Source organism: Mastigoproctus giganteus, chromosome 6 (genome assembly GCF_048544385.1).
Source record: "Mastigoproctus giganteus isolate SK-2022 chromosome 6, ASM4854438v1, whole genome shotgun sequence".
Classification (NCBI taxonomy): Eukaryota; Metazoa; Arthropoda; class Arachnida; order Uropygi; family Thelyphonidae; genus Mastigoproctus; species Mastigoproctus giganteus.
The window spans coordinates 150,326,243-150,340,614 of NC_143580.1; the positions used below are offsets into that span (position 1 = coordinate 150,326,243).

A 14,372-nucleotide genomic window follows, 5' to 3' on the forward strand; every position below is an offset into this window, starting at 1 on the left:
CCATGAACTTTGCTGAAGCTGTAATAACTTTGCTGATACCTATAAATAATACTATACATATTAGAAATTGACAACTGAGAACTTTTACCTATTGTAAGAAATTAACTGTACATTATTTACTCTCAATTATAGTTTTTATATATGTTTGTAATGCTACTCATTGTTATTTTTCATAATATGCCATTTTTACTGAAACACAATGTTGTACCTGTGGGACAGTAAATTAATTTTTGCGTGGGTATCCAATGCTCACTTTCTAAAGTTATTTGTGCATTTGCCCTTCCAATATTTCTAGTTTTGTCACTGCACTGACTGAAATAAGATGGCACTTGTTAAAGTTAGATATTTACATGCTGTTCCTTAAAAGTGTAAGAATTAGCAAAACATCCCCCATCTTTTATTATTTTATTGGCTTGTTTTGATATTTGTTCTTTTTATCCCTGCTACTTCAACTTTATTACTTTGTTCCTGTGTCGATGCACCCATCTTTTGTTATAAGACTATATTTTAAAGCGATAGATGTGCCCCTGCCTCTGTTTGAAGAGTATTGGTCCCACGGCTATTACTTTCAGATTCCTTACAGCTGCCCTCTGAAAATAGTCAGAAAACTGTGATTGTGAGCCATAACATTGTTGATTTTCTTTTTTTAACAATGGGCAAGTTCCTGGTAAGGAATATTCCATCCAAGAGTGCAAGTACTGAAAGTGCCAGGCCCAAAAAAAAAGAAACAAAAATTAGTGTGCAGACATTATAGTGATAATTATTTGTCTTTTGGATTTTTATGGTGTGATGATAAAACATGCCCAACCCCCGAGTGTCTTGTATGCGGATAAAAACTGAGCAATGCTGCTATCGTAAACTATGGTACCCAGTAAACTGAAATGGAATTTCTCAACAAACATTCTTCTCTGGCATGCAAAGATATCAATTATTTTCAATGGTTGTTGCAACAAAAAACAGGCAATGTTCATGACTTCTTCAGTATGTATTTCAGGAAAAGTACAGGAAGCTAGCTATAAAGTAGAGAACTTATCGTATAGGCCAAGAAGCTACACACAGTAGCTGAAACTTTGGTAATGCTAGCTTGTAAAGAGATGGTGAAAATAGTCCTGGGCCCAGAAGCTTCTAATGAAATTTCAAAAATTCCACTCTCAGCTGACACAATCAATCGTTGAGTCAGTGATATATCCAGTGATGTTGAAGACATTACGAAGGAGAAAATCAACAGCAGTCAGAAGTTCTCACTTCAGATTGACGAGTCCACAGATGTTATCGGTCACGCTCAACTTCTTGCCAACATTCAGTTCATTGATGGAGATGTAATTGCAACAAATTTCTTTTTTTGCACAGTACTACCGCGAGTGATCCACCGGGGAAGAAATATTTCGTGTTACTAATGAATATATATGCTCCAAAATGAATTAAATTGGAAGCATTGTGTTAGTGTTTGCACCCTCGGAGTGACATGACAGGTCGAGTTAAAGGCTTTGAAGCTAAAGTGCATGAAGTGAATCCTGACATACAATGTGACCATTGTCTTATACACCGTGAAGCCATTGTTGCCAAGTCTTTGCCATCTGCTCTGAAAGTGTGCCAGTTAAAAGCTAACTTCATCAAATCGCGACCCCTCATTCCACTCACTTTTTTCTGTTTTGTGTCAGGAAATGGATCTGAACACACCACATTCCTGCTAAATACAGAAGTACGGTGGTTGTAACGTGTTAACATGCCTTTTTGAACTTAAGGAGGAGGCACAGATATTTTTAACAGTTGAGGGGCATGAGTATGCAGAGTTATTTGCAGATGATGAATGGGTGACTAAGTTGGCATATCATTCCAATATTTTCGTTCACTTGAATGAGCTGAACTGTAAAATCCAAAGATTTGAGGCTTTCAGAATAAGCTGGATTTGTGGATTCAACGCATTGCAAATGGGTTGTTTGAGATGTTCCCAACTGTATGGCCACTTGCTGCTGGTAATAAAGTGGTGATGTACTTCATTAAAGCACATTTAGATAACTTGCAGCAGAAGTTCAAGAATTATTTGGGGGGAGAGAGAGGGGGGATGAAGATTTTGACTGGATTCATGATCCATTTGTTGCAGATACAAAATCTGTTCCAATGAATGTACAAGAGGAACTAACAAATCTGAAGGTGGACAGAACATTGCTATTAAAACATTGTGAAGTGCAATTGGAGACATTTTGGTTGTCAATAAGAAAAGAATACCTGGCTAGCTCTGAAATGGCAATTAATATGTTAATACCATTTTAAACTACGTATTTGTGTGAACTGGGCTTTACGATCTTGACTGAAATTAAAATATCAAAGAGGGAGAGACTCATCCATTGATGAAGAAATGAGGCTTGCATTGTCAACAATTCTGCCACGCATCAGCCAGCTGTGTACAGCAAAGCAGGCACAAGCCAAATAACTACACACACATATTGAATGTGTGTGTGTGTAGTTATTTGGCTTGATACTAATAGAATTTTTATCACCATCGTCATGAACTAACTATAAAATGTTAAATATATGCAGGAGCCAATTTCCGTTGGATTGTAGGAACAATAATAATTGATTCCATTGTGACTTATAGCATATTCTTATTAACATTGCAGTAAACTATACTTTTTTGAGGGATTAAGATTTTGATGTGCCATGTTGTGTTATGGATAACTTAATGTGTGCCACAAAAGAAAAAGGTTGTGGAAGACTGGAATAAGTCATCCAGCACTTTAGTCATCGACTGCTCCCAGCCGAAAGTTTCATCTTGGTCTGTATGTACTGTTGACCTTAATTCTGTTCATTGTACTTTATCATTGACTAATTTATAAACAATGGACCAAGGGTCATTCGACACTTCATCCTCTATAAATTTTTGACAAGAGATCCTCTTGGACTCCGTTGACATTTGAATTAGTGGAAATGATTTTGCTGATGCTACAGCAAAATCAGCAACTTCCACTAATAGTCATTGCCTGTCAGTCCTCTATACAGACTACAGCTAAATAATACACCACAAGATACACTCCCAATGACAGGATTCATGGAACAGACAGACTGCCAATAAAATTTGTTCCCAGGGCCTCGGTGATTTCCTTCTCTCTCTCTCTCTCTCTCTCTCTCTCTCTCTCTCTCTCTCTCTCTCTCTCTCTCTCTCTCTCTCTCTCTCTCTCTCTCTCTCTCTCTCTCAGGATAACTCAGGAATTTTTTTTTTTTTTTTTTTTTTGGCTGGTGCAACATAAGCCTTGGGCTTATGGCAAATATAGGTAATAAAATTTATAAACAATTAAATCAGAAAAATTAAAACCAGTAGTTGACATGGCAATCTAGTCTGCACAGGAATTGTAAATAGGAGGCTGTTCTTACTCCGCTTCACTGAATCCTATGATGCTGTTTTATGTATTAGTCATATTTTAATTGATCAGATTTTAGTAACATTCATTTTACTGCTTTTAACCATCTAACTGAGCCTTATACACTCAGTCAGATTTTATCTGACAGTGACAACGTGTCAGCTGCTTTTAAATTTTTACACTGTATTAATTTATGTAAATGTATATAAAATTCTGAATATATATATTTTACATGCATATGCTTACTGCCTTTTACTATTATATGACTTCTGACGAGGTAACCTTTTTCAAAGATTACCAGAATTTATTTATATATTTATTTTTAAACATATATATATATATATCTAGGTCTTGATGCATAATAGCCTTAGATGCTAATGCACTAATAAAATCAAAATCCATCCATCTCGATTGCTCCTTCAAAGGTGTAACGGCTAGTTTCAAAAAAGGATATTATGGTTGTAGCCTTATCTGGCACTCTAGTCTTCTCTGAATGTGTTCGGTGGGGTGGGGGGATTGATGCTTCAGTTTTGAGGTGGTATGTCCAACTTTACAATGTCTTCTCTAGGTGATCCTGAATCACTTCTTTAACCAGTGACTCCATTATTTTCCCCGTAACATAAGTTAAACTAACAGGTCTATAATTATTTATGTCGCCCTTTGTGAACCCCCTTTCTGAATTGGGGATGCATTTGCACATCTCCAATCTATGGAAACCTCCCCTGAATCTAAGGATGCTCTCTTGATTATGGCTAAGGGTTTGCTTTCTTCCCTCGCTGCATCCTTCAATACAACTGGATAGATATCTGCCCTAGGTGCCTTTTGTTTTTTTAGGGTTAACTTTGATTTCTTTTCCACTTTGCTCTCTGTTATTACAAAATCATTTAGTAAACTTCTGTTTTAGTAAACTCCTCCACTTCCTTACCGAATTCCTCATGTGTGAATGTAGATGCAATATATTCATTCAGTTTGTCAGCTATATGAGCAGGATCATCAACAGTCGAACCAGCAACATCAAGTGGACCAATCTGATTCATCCCCTTCTTTCTAGAGTTTACATAAGTAAAGAAGTCTTTGTTATTTTTCTTTACATCCTTTACCAAAAGTTTCTCATAATCAGCCTTCGCTTGTCTAACCTCCTTTGTGACTTGATTAAAGACTATCTTATATCTGCCATAGTCTTCTGTGTCACCTGATAATTTATATGCTTACTGCCTTTTACTATTATATGACTTCTGACGAGGTATCCTTTTTCAAAGATTACCAGAATTTATTTATATATTTATTTTTAAACATATATATATATATATATATATATATATATATGTTTAAAATTTATATGCATCCACGCATTTTTCTTCTCTACCACGAGCCGCGTTAGCAATGGCACATGATGCAAGAAAGCAAGCTTATATAGCATCAGCCAAAAAAAAAAAAAAAAAAAACAACACTCACTTCTCATTTTACCCATTCACTTGCTCCAAACGTTTGTGCAGTTCTGCCTTGAATCTGTTTAAGTTATTAACTTCTATAACGACAGACGGAAGTCTTCCAGCAATCAACCACCCGCTGGCTAAAGGCAAACTTCTGCACATCTATCCTACAACTGTCTTTCCACAATTTGAATTTATGCCCTCTCAGGCGATTATTCTGAGAAAGAGGAAGAATCCCATCAGCATTGAGCATGCTCAAACCATTCCAAGCTTTATACACCTCAGTCAGATCATCCCACAGGTGCCTAGTCTAAAGACACTGTAATTTGCTAAACTTAAGCCTTTCTTCGTAAGAGCAACCATTTGTTACATTCACTAATCTTGTTGCCCTTCTCTGTACTCGTTCCAACAGCTCTACATCTTTCTTAAAATGAGGCCTCCAGACCTGTATACAGTAATCCAGGTGTGGCCTGACCATTGCATTATACAAGGAGATAATCACCTCCTTATCCCTGCAAAAAAATCCTGTATAGCATTGACAAGACACCATGAGCTACTCTTGCAGACTGTCTGCACTGATCAGAAAACTTCATATCTACCTGCACAATTACTCCCAGTTCTTTTCACTCTCTACTACTGTCAGTGTAGTACCACACAGTTGATACATTGCCCTGGGGTTACTGCTTCCCATATGCAGCACTTGACATTTGTTAATATTAAACTTCAGTTGCCACCTCTCATCCCATCTGCTCAACTTTTCTAGATCCTGTTGCAGCAGTGTAGTCATTGACAACTCTGCCGACCTTCGTATTGTTTGCAAACTTGGACATTAAGCCTGATATACCATCAGCAATATCTTTAATGAATACAACAATGCACCCAACACTGAACCCTGGGGGACACTACTAATAACATTAGTCCACGAACAGCAGTGTCCATTGATTACCACTCTGTGTCTTCTCCCACTCAGTCCTTGAGGTTGTCACAGACATTCTCTCAGATATCGCAGACAAGCTGTACTTGCTATCTGGGAGTCTAAAACGCTGATGGAACTGATTTTTGGGTGACACTCAAGTCAAGTGGACCCAATTTCGGCCAAGTCCAGACGGTCTGTGACAGCCAAATCCTCTGCTTGCACCTTCACGATGGTGGGACTGTTAGTAATCTTGTGTATAACCTCCATGCACAAGTACGTGGTGAGCGACCACCCAGGTGTGAACCAACGTAAGCAGGGGTCGAGGTGTGGTGCCCACACCACATGGAGGAATGCTCCCCCTCTGTATTATCAGGCAATACTAGGTGGTAGATGACCCTCATCAACCGGTGCAATACCACCACTTTGCTTATTGGAGGCTTGAACTGGTGGAACCCATGTTTAGTCTCTAGAGCTAAGTTCCGGTCAGCCCTTCCCTATCTCTTCCATCATGCAGTATGATTGATGACTTTTGAGGTTATAATGAACATCATGGCGAGATCCAATATTCCTTACATTTCAAGGGTACATCTCTAAAATGGTGTTCGTAGGCTGGCCGCTAGTTAGTACACTGGACCGAACCTATTGGTAACTCTCTAGGAGGCTTCCAGATCAGCTAGTGTATAATCTTGCTACCTCTACTCTGCCAGATAGTGACTGGAGGGAGTCCAAGTAATGTGAATGCAGGGGGCATTGTTGAGGCCAGGTTATGTCAAGAATCTGGGTATATTCTTACCATGTGTATGCCATATCCAAAAATTTCGTTACTTCATACAGCATGACCCCCCACTTTTTCTTACTATTGAATACACCATAAATTGTCAAACTAATAGAGTAAGCTTATCTGCAAAAAGATCTAAACCTCCCAAACACTTCATTTCACAATTTCACAAATATACGTGGTCTCAATTCTAATCTCAACAACATCCATTTCCACTTGCAGTCAGCCAAACCGCATGTACTTTTTCTTACAGAATCTCAGTTATCAGTTGAATCAACTACTGCTCATCTCAGTTGCCCAAATTATTCGCTATATGATTCCTTTTGCCTCAAAGGTAGTACTTGTGCATATGTCTGTTCTGATATTCGCTATCAGAGACTTGGCAATTTGAAATCTCCTCTCTTTGATCTTCTCTGGCTTAAAATCCCTCTACCTCATTGTTTTAAATTCGTATGTTGTCTCTACCGTTCTCCCAACTCCATTGATCACTTGGAGCTCTTTGATTTCCTCTCTTTGCAACTTGACTTTCCCCAGCCCAACTTTCCTCACAGTGAGGTAATTTTCCTTGGTGATTTTAATGTTCACAACTCCAGCTGGCTTCCGTTTTCTAGTCAGACCGACCCAGCTGGTCGAGTTGCTGAGGCTTTTGCAATTACTAATGACCTTGCACAGATTGTTCATTTACCTACAAGAATACCGGACAATTCTAATCATACAGCCCATACGCTTGATCTTTTTCTCACAAACAACCCTTCTAAGTACACAGTCGAAGTGAGAGGTCCATTAGGCACTTCAGATCACAACTTGGTGGTTGTCTCTTCTCCAATGGAACCTTTATCTCATGGCTATTCCCAACCTCGTGTTGTTTGGCATTACAAGAATGCAAAATGGGATGACCTGCGAGACTTCTTTTCTTCTTTTCCTTGGTCGGATTACTGTTTCAAAACTTCTGATGTCAACGTTTGCTCAGATCGTGTCAGTGAAATTATTCTTGCAGGAATGGAATCCCTTATCCCACACTCCACTTTAAAATCTCATCCTTTATCTAAACCTTGGTTTTCCAATAAATGTGCTAAGGCTGTCCAAGAGAAGAATGTTGCATATCGTAATTGGCTTGTTTCTAATTCTTCAGTTTCATTTTCTGCCTACACCAAAGCTCGCAACAGTTGTAAAGCAGCTATTAATCAGTCCAAACTAGAGTTTGAACAGGCTAAGAGTAGAAAACTTGCTTCGTGCCCTAATGATAGCCGAGCATTCTGGTCTCTTGCCAATGCTATTGGCCGCAACTTTTGCCCATCTCTGCTCCCACCTCTCTCCAAACCAGATGGTTCTGTTGTCATTTCAGCCAAGGATAAAGCTGACCTGCTAGCATCCCATTTTTCTTCCAACTCATGTATTAACGATCTTGGTAAAACACCTCACCCCATTCCCAACACGCTCCATTCAATGCCTCCCGTGGTCTTCCGTCAAAAGGATGTCAGAAGGATTTTGACGAATCTTGATGCTAAGAAAGCTACAGGTCCTGATGGTATTTCTCCACTTGTTCTCTAAACCTTTGCTACTGAACTTACTCCTATTCTTGGCCGCCTTTTTTCACTTTCCTATTCCAAAGGTGTTTTTCCTTCTGCTTGGAAATTTGCTCATATCCAGCCAGTCCTAAAAAGGGTGACAAATCCCTCCCATCCAATTATCGTCCGATTGCAATTACTTCTACTCTGTCTAAAGTAATGGAGAAATCAATTAACCGCCAACTCTTAAACTACCTAGAAACCTTCCATCTGATCAACGATCGGCAGTACGGATTCCATCAGTGTCAATCCACTGGTGATATTCTGGCTTATGTTACCCATTTATGAACTAATTCAATGGAAAGGTTCGGTGAAACACAAATAGTTGCTCTTGACATCTCAAAGGCTTTTGATCGTGTTTGGCATAAAGGTCTTCTAAACAAGCTTCCATCTTATGGTTTTTCAACTGTTTTTAGTAATTGGTTATCCAGTTTTCTCTCTGATCGCTCACTGAGTGTGATGGTAGATAGCTCTCTGTCTTCTAACGTCTCCACTAATACCGGTGTCCCCCAAAGTTCAGTTCTTTTCCCCACTCTTTTCCTCTTGTATATTAATGACCTTCTTCCATTGACTGGAAATCCTATCCATAGTTTAGCCGATGATAGCACATTGCATTCCACTTTCCATTTTGAGGAACCTTGTCCTGCTCAATCAGCTTCAACTTCTCGAAAATCTGCTACCAATTTCTTAAATGCCGATCTTCAGGCAATTCTCCAGTGGGGCAAGGACAACTTAGTTGATTTCAACTCGTCTAAAGCTCAGTCTTGTGTTATATCTCGCAAAAAGGATTCTTCTGCTCCTATGCTTATCTTTAGTGACACTCTGATTTCTAGGCAAAATGATATATCTCTTTTGGAGATTACCCTGTCTTCTAATCTCTCTTGGCACAAGGACATAACAATTACAAATATTGCTTCCTCTGCATCTAAAAAACTTGGTTTTCTCTTTCGCTCTCGGCGTGTTACTTTTCGTGCAAACAGCTTCTCACTCTGTATAAATCGCAAATCCGCCCTGCCGTGGAATATTGTTCCCACATCAGGGGTAGCTTCCCCAAAACCTCCTTTAGGCTTCTTGATTCCATTCAGAAGAAGGCAGTTAGGTTAATTAATGATTCATCTCTAACAGAGTCTCTCTCCACTCGCTGTCTCATAGACGTACTGTTTCTGCTCCATGCCTCTTCTACAGATACTTCCATGGGCACTGTTCTTCTGAATTGGCTTCTATAATTCCTGCTCTCTCTTTCAAAACAGTCCAGACACGTGTCGCCACCAGCCAACTTCAAACTCATAGAACCACCTTTTCCTCTTCCTCGTTTATTCATTCAACTGCTGTTTTCTGGAACAACCTTCCTTCATGCATATTTCCTGAAAATTACAGTCTATAGCAGTTCAAGTCCAATGTCAACAAATATCTTCTTTCAACTTCTCAGCCTCCAACCCAAGCTCGATACTCAGTAGTATAGGTTCTAATACCTCTCGTGTTTGGGGTTTACATAAAAAAAAAAAAAAAAAACTCAACTTATCCTTTATAGCAATTTGTGCAGCAGTCTTCCATGTGCAACGGTATCAAAAGCCTTTCTAAGATCCATATGTATGATATCAAAATTTCCCAATATCTAGTGCTGCTTCTTCCAAAAATGGGAGAAGCAGCTTCTCCGAAAAGCGGGGAAGATCACTAATGAGGTATTTTGGTCTTTGCATGCAACGGGATGCCAGCTTCCCAGATTCTATGGTCTTCTGAAAATACATAAAGTGGGGATCCCACTCAGACCTATTGTATCTTTTATTGGAAGTCCCACGTACGCCTTGTCTAGATTTTTAGCTAAGTTGATTGCTCCTATAGTAGGACATTCTATTTTCACTGTCAAGGATAGTAAGGATTTTGTGAGTTTTGTGAAGGATCAAACTATAGAAGGAAGTGAAATTATGATATCCTTTGATGTAGTATCATTATTTACATGCATTTCTATTTCTCATGGGGTACAGTGTATAAGAAATGCTTTAGACAGAGATGATACTTTAAGTATTAGGTCTCCTTTAAGTGTGGAGGATATTTGCTCTGCTATGGAACTTTGCCTTTCTAGCACCACTATGGTATACCTAGGAGTTATGTACAAGCAGGTTCATGGCACAGCCATGGGTTCTCCCATTAGCATCATAGTAGCGAATTTGGCCATGGAGGAACTGGAAAACAGGATCTTTGATGGGTTATAGTTCCCCATGCGCAAATGGAAAAGATATGTAGATGACACGTTCACCATTATTCAGAAGGGGAGAGGAGGAAGTACTTCATTTGCTTAACAGCTTCTCCCAATTTATCCAGTTCACCTCAGAGGTGGAAGCAGCTGGTACCCTCCCATTTCTAGATGTATTGGTCTCTAGAGCAGGACTTAGGCTTAAAACAACAGTGTTTAAAAAACCTATGTGCCGGAGTCAATACACCCACTATAATTCAACGCAAGCTATGCAACATAGCCACAGCGTCGCTAAGGCATTACTAGATAGAGTCCCACTGCAGTACCTCTGAGGATAGAGAAAAGGAAATTAGATGAGTCACAGCAGACCTTAAGAAATGCGGCTACCCCCAGAGGGTCATGGACAAATATACAAGAGGGGTGATGCCCAGGCAAAGTGACGGCGCCTCCGTAGCCAGGTGGGAAGGAGCAGCAGTGCGTAGCACACGCTTCTTGATTAGACCGGGGTTCGAGCCCATCACCACCAAATACGGAGGATGCGGAAAGGTCAGGGAATGACCACCGCATATCTTGGAGCAATATGGCCTTAGTTGCTGATGCTCCTAAAAACCAAATAACAAACCCCAGGCAAAGTGAACCGTTTGTGCCAGTTGTCACCGCATACATTCCCTACTATCCGGGCCTTACTGAGCATATAACAAGAGTGCTTCGTGAATGCCAGACATGCTGTGTGCAGCTGCCAGGGCGTAGGTTGCACACAGTGATGTCCCAGGTTAAGGACCCTATAATGAATGATTTCAGTAGTGGGGTCGTATACATGATAAAGTGCCCGGCTTGCACATAACATGTTACTTGCAATTTCTGTATACCATGTTCTTTGTTATTGATTGCTTATCTTTTTACTGTTTTAAATTTTAACACCCCACCCACAAATGTCAGTGAACAGAAATGTCAACTAGTTAGTATGTACATATTACAATACGTATTAATTATTCCGATTATCACGTATATTCTTCCGATTTTCACGCATCACTTAATCTTTTAATTGGTAAGGTAATGAACGGTAAATTTGTGCTTAATATATCTTTGTTTTTATAGCCCATGCATAATATTCCTCCTATTTTCGCTAATTACAATCGCTGTCTAATAAAATTAAAATTCAATTCCCAAACATGATCACAATGACCGGCGCTTACTACACATCATATAGTGAACAGTTCTTTACTATGCTGAGTTCGTCGTAAACGTGATTTGAATGTACAGTGAACCAATTGTAAAGTGGGGGGGGTCCATTGTATTTTTAACTAATTACGTGAAACTTCGGATAATTGGGGCTGCCGCTTAATCGGGCCAAAATGCACTAGTCCCGATGTGTCCCAAATAACTGTAATGGACTGTATTTCACAAGTTGAGAAATACACATTTTGCTATGTCCAGCACAGTGGTTGCCAATCTCCAAGTCTTTCACTAGAGATTGCTTACAAATACTGGATCTACTATTTCATTCCATTCATCCATACTAAGGTCCACATGATTTTTTTAGCTTGGACATGGTAACTCAGCTCATGACTTTTGATTTTTCTGTGGATTTTAGTTCATTAGTTTGTCAGGTCAATGATAATCGATGCATGCTATGCATACAATATATAAAATTATAAATTTTAAATTATAATTGTACATAATCTTTAGACTTGATTAATATGTTTGGTTATGTCGTACTCTATATTGGTTATCACAGAAACATATGTCTTTATTGTTATTTTATCTTTCAGTCTGACTGGCTGACCCCTAAAAAGTCACCCCAGGTTGTAGGTAATACTTATCATTGCAATGATAGGTATTAATATACCTATCATTGCAATGATAGGTATTTTGTATATTATCCTCTATATTTTTAGCAATCTGTAACTGTGTATACTCCATAGATTTAACTAAGTATGTCTGTAGACACGCACGCAATTGAATATTACTCTTTGCCTGTCACAAGTTGGCAGTGAACTTTCATTGCTATTGTATTATTACTGTCAAGGGTAAAAGTTGTCAAGCTGTGAAAGCTAGGTAAAGTCATTGTACCTGTCATGCATGGTGTCTTTCTGTACATAGCTGTGAGGAAACTGGCTGTGCTACTTAATGTATCAATCTCATATAGTGGAGGCACTTTGCCAGGAGTTGTTTTGCTATTGCACTGCTCCAATGGAGAGGTATATTGCTTTTTATTTAAAGCAAGTTTGCTTGACAGAAAAAAATTGACTTGACTGTTTTGAGGGAATTAACTGAGTGCCCTCTACTCCCTAAGTATGGTGTATCACAGTGATGATCACTTTGCAAGAAACACCAAGTCTTTGAAGCCCACTTTTCTGGCCATTTTTTCCAACAGCTTTGCACAATCACAGTGGAACTGTTTTGTATGCTTAGTTCACTGTTTGACCATGCAAACTAAAGTCATTTTTGAACAATGTTCCACGTGTAAAAAATATGATAAGCATGATCTTCACATATGATTGAGATTGTCTTGTTTTTTTGGGGGGGGGGGCCTTGAAGAAGATGACATCTTTCATTGAGAGAATCAAGAATTTGCAAGTCATTGTCGCAGTGTGGATCACCAAGAAACAAAGTGTGGGTCATCAGCACCACATTGACAAAGATTCTGATTCTAACATAGATCACAGAATGCAATGAGAACTCAGTCCTTCTGTAATCATTGGTAAGGATGCAAGGCAGAAACTTGGCTGAAATGCATAGCTTTATCAAATCTTCAATGTTCCATGTGTGAAGATGATGACATCTTTCATTGAGAGAATCAAGAATTTGCTTCGGAGCCATTGTCGCAGTGTGGATCACCAAGAAACAACGTGTGGGTCATCAGCACCACATTGACAAAGATTCTGATTCTGACATAGATCACAGAATGCAATGAGAACTCAGTCCTTCTGTAATCATTGATAAGGATGCAAGGCAGAAACTTGGCTGAAATGCATAGCTTTATCAAAGCTTGTATTAAAATTGATTAATATGTTCCAAGTAAATCTTGTTACAACTTTGCAGATAATTAAACATCAATCAGTATTTATCATATGACAAACACGAATGATCAAATCATTGGTTTTTGAATTTGAAAGGCAGTCAGAATGAAGATCATCTTTGCTGGACAAGTGGATCTCTTTAAACCTTGAAAACCACTGAAAAGACTTCAAACAATTAATAATACCTACTCTGAAAGCTTTTTTTTTTTTTTTTTTTTATCAATTTGTAGGTTTCGGCTGCAATTGTTTCTAATTTTATGCAAATGCACTACTCAGTAAAATCACCTTTTTTAAAATGAATAAAGCACAAAAAATACACATTCGATATGTAAAAGTTCAGACTGACTGCAGATAAATGAGTGATTCATTCATTGCTGTCTAAATGTCACATTAACATGCTACAATGCAAAACTATGATGGAATTTCAAGATACAAGTCATTTCCTGAACCTTTTGATCACATCTTGTAAATTCATACATATCCTAGCTCTCATTACACTTTTCTTTTTATATCAATATGGATTTAGTAGTGTTATTTGCAAAAAAAAACTGTTTTTCCCTTTCCACTAAAAATGCAAATCTTTCATGGTTTCGCTGTGTTTTTCTGAGTTTTCCATTTTTCGAGACCTCTCCACATAGGTCTCTTTGAACTTGCATCCAAGTTCTCTGTTTTTTTGCTGTTCTCATCTAAAAGTAATTTTTAGCATCAGGTATGTCATTTATGGTTTGTATAAGATGTCATTTTCTGTTTAATGGTAGTTGTTGACAAATAAGATATTTTTCTACATTTTAATACATTTTTATACCTCTAAGTTTTTTTGTCAATTACCATTTTAATTTGCTGCTTTAGCATATGATGTTAGATTTTTTTATATAATGATGTAGTTATGTTAATTATTCTTGTAAATTAACTGTTACTCCCATCACTGTTCATTTAATTTAAGTCTAATAGAATACACACAGTGCAAATCTAGACAATAACCAACCATATATAAATATTGTAATTTCTGGTTAGTATCAGAAAAGTTGAAAAGTTATAAATATTATTGAAAGTATTATTGTAATAACTGTGTGGATATTTTGTGTGTTAAGATTCTTATTT

At 38.2% G+C, this 14,372-nt stretch overlaps 1 protein-coding gene across 2 annotated transcripts in view; it reads left to right on the top strand.

Annotated features, from left to right (window-relative positions):
- Positions 1 to 14,372, top strand: part of Marf (Mitochondrial assembly regulatory factor) — a 495,171-nt gene that overhangs the window by 460,311 nt on the left and 20,488 nt on the right. The gene's annotated exons all lie outside the window — the stretch shown is intronic.